We start from the raw sequence: 3,785 nt of genomic DNA on the forward strand, positions 1-3,785 counted from the left end.
AGCAAACTTTTTAATCAAAGGAGTAATGAGGCTTCCACACAAAGTCCTTTAAATACTATATCATTATTCAAGTTAGGAAGATTAGGCACCGTGGCAACACTTATCAGCTGCTTTCAGATTTGTGGTTTTGTTTCCATTTTTCACAAAGCAAATACTTCTCAGATTTTTTTCAGGGTTAATTGGACAATTTGGATGAGCTTATGCCTATCTTTTCAAAGATGTCCAATGTTTTCCCAAATACTTCCACTTCTTATTTTTCCCAGATTTACAGATAATTTTCTCCTGAACAGGCAGCAGTTTCTATGCCAGCTGGATTGGAATTACAGAGCATTCACTTCCAAAGTAGGTACATGTCCAGAGCCTTGATACCAGACCAGGGAAACTGACCAAAGATGGTTTTCTAGGAGTACTTGAAGGGAAATGATCCCATTGTGATATGTCATTGTTATATAGTGGAAAACAGAAAGTTTTCTTAAGTAAAATATCACACATCTAGAATTCTATAACTATAGCATTTTCTCTTCCCAATTCTCTGTTGTCTTATCCTCACAATTTACCAAAAATGAAGGAAAGGAATGAAAGAAAGAAAGGTGAGTTAATTTGCAATAATTACAGCAAATAGCTCTAGTTAGATCTTTCAATCCTCCCAGCAGTTATAAACATCACTAAGCACTTTGGATGAATAATGTAAGAATTTACTCCCAATCTACAACACAAACTATTGGGAGCGTTGTCAGGAGTCACTTTTAAGTTATCTACTCTCCAGCTGCTATTGAAAATCCTGCTGTCAAAGATTAGAGAAGCAAACAAACAAAAAGAACCACTTAAGCTAACACAGAGACCTCCCCATCTTGTTTCATCCTTCTTCCTCATAAACAACATCATTGCAGTCCCTTGAAAATTTGTTCTCTAGAGCTGCAGTTTCACAATAAGAAAAACCAAGGTCACTAAACCTATTAAAACCAAGTGAAGATGAGGGACATTGTCCACCGTAATATGCATACTGGTCTCATGCAAAATATTGCCTTTATTGTTTGAATATGTATTTATTTCTTTTCACCCACTTGAAAGGCAGAGATAGTAGCAGAGACAGAGATCTTCCATTCATTGGTTCACTCCCCAAATGCCCTCAACAGCCATTTCTGGACTGAGGTCAGGAGACCAAAACACCATTCAGGTCGCCTATGTGTATGGTCAAGTCTCCCATATGGGTGACAAGGGCCCAAGTCCTTGAGATATCATATACTTCCTCCCAGGATGCATTAGCAAGAGCCAGATCAGAAGTGGGCAAGAAAGTACTTGAGCCAGGCACTTTGATATGGAAGGTGGACATTCCAGGGAGCCAATTGACCTGCTGTGCCAAAGATCTGCTTTATCTAGTGATTAGGTTGGCCATTTTCATAGGAGTGTTACTCCATTTTTTATTCTTGCCTGCTGACAACTTTGAATTGTCCTTCTCCCTGTCCCCTTCATATCCCACTCCTAGACAAGCTGCTAACAAAGCCGCCCTTTTGATCTTTGCAGAAGAATCAAGCTCCACAAGCTGGTTCTGGTACTAAGGAACTTTCTCTCTGCCCCACCTCCCACACATTGAAGCTCCAGGCCATCCTCCTTTGCCTGTCCCACAAGCCTCTTCACAGCTGCTTGAGCAGGCTGGCCTGCTCTCCCCAGAGAATGTTTATATACCGTTTCCTATCCTGTGTGTGTATGTGCATACACATGCATGCGCTCATCGCTCGGTATATCCTAATCTACTCGAAAACTAACCAACAGTAAACCCATGTGGTCTCTACACTTGTAGGTGCCTATAAACTGGGCAGCTCGGCCATCTTGGTGGTACATATTGGTTCCCAGACCCAGCTGAGGGCCACTTCTTTGTGTCCTCCTAAGATTCTGTACTGTCTGATCAGGGGGGGATTACTACAGTATGACTGCACGCAATCATCTCCTGGAGAGCAGAAATCAGCCTGTCTTATTTACAATGATACTCCCCACACACTCAGCACAGAGTGAGCACTTAGTGAATACTTAGTCAATGGGTGATTGGAAGAGTGAAACTGGGACAAGTGTTTATGAGATAACAGCTGGAAATGCATTTAAGATACCACATCTCGAGCCAGGCACGGTAACCTAGTGGTTAACACGTTGCATGTGCTGGGATCCAATACGGGTGCTAGTTTGTATCCCGGCAGCTCCACTTCCTTTCCAGCTCCCTGCTTGTGCCCCAGGAAAGCAGTCCAGGACCCTGTATCTGTATAGGAGACCTGGAAGTAGCTCCTGGCTCCTGGCTTTGAATCGTCTCAGCTTGGGCCGTTGCAGCAACTTGGGGAGTGAGCTAACGGAAGGAAGACGCTTCTCTCTATCTCTCCTTCTCTCTGTAAATCTGACTTTGCAATAAAAGTAAAATAACAAAATCTTAAAAATAAACCAATACCCACAACTCATAACAGTGTCTGATTTGGACTCCCACCTATGGTTACTGAACCCAGCTTCCTGTTCTTGCAGGCCTGGGGAGGACATAAGGAATTGTGTTCCTGCCACACATGTGAGAGACCTCAGCTGAGTTTCTGGTTCTCAGCTTCAATTCCAACAGTGGCCCAGGTTTTTCGAGAATTAATTAGTTAATGGAAGCACTCTCTGTCTCTACAACTCTCAAATAATTTTTTTAAAATGTAAATGTACATTTAAAGCAAAAATGAATAAGATTTAAGTAGAGAAGTGATTTGCATGAAAATAGCAATGATTAATAAGTATCAAGGGGGAAATTCTTTTTCTATAGCTTAGAAAAGGAAAAATACAGAATAGAAATCCTGGCCTATGGATTTCTGACACAGTTAAACTGCCAGTATGGAGTCCAATTGCCTGGCACCCACACTACCCCAACCACATGCACTGAAATACTATCGCAAATTACAATTTACTTCCCAAAAGCTAAACTTCATTAAATATTAGTTTAATTTAATATTTTCCAGATTAATTTAGTTCCTGCCGTTTGCACAACCCAAGCAGTATCTCACCCTTCTGTCATTTCTATCATCTCTAAGACAGCAGAAAAGAGGAAAATGTATGGTTAAGGAGAACTATGATAGAGTAAGTAGGGGGAGATTTAATTAAACTATTACATATATTTCCCGTGCATGTGAAAAAAAGTCATAAATTTGCCAGCAAGCAGAGTTTATGCCCATCAGGAAGCCTGATGAACAAGAACTTTACAGATATGAAAAGAAGTGGTGTTTACAAAAATGCCTTAAATGGAAATTCTGGTACGGTCCTTTACACTGCATTTTTTCCCCTAAATATAATCATGTGTATTTATGCCAAAGGAATCTTTGATCCCTTAATTTGTCTTCAAAGAATAAAAAAATTGCTCATTAATATTCAACAAATCTCTTTTGTGCACGGTTGTCTTTTTCAGAAGCCTAGGATTTTAGAGCTCAAAAGCACATAAGAGAATGTCTAGTCCGGAGGAATTCCTGACGTTTTAGCATAGTGCTCTTGCCTTGAATTAGTTCGTACATGAAAATCAACGCTGAAAACAGTTCAGAGCACAACTACGTTGTTGGATTGAGGATGGGACTCCTGGGCCCTCTCCCCAGTGTACCCCAAGCTGCACCCACATATTTCATCATTCGTGCCTGAACTTTACAGTTTAATATTTGCCAATGTAAATCAACCTCCCCATTTTATAGATAAAAAAAGCTCAAGGCAGGACCAAGAGAAGAGTCAAGTTGCACTGATCAACTAACAAAATCAAGTGAGCTAGATAACCCTCCTCCCCACCCCCG

The sequence above is a fragment of the Ochotona princeps genome, chromosome 9 (genome assembly GCF_030435755.1).
Source record: "Ochotona princeps isolate mOchPri1 chromosome 9, mOchPri1.hap1, whole genome shotgun sequence".
In the NCBI taxonomy this organism is placed as follows: Eukaryota; Metazoa; Chordata; class Mammalia; order Lagomorpha; family Ochotonidae; genus Ochotona; species Ochotona princeps.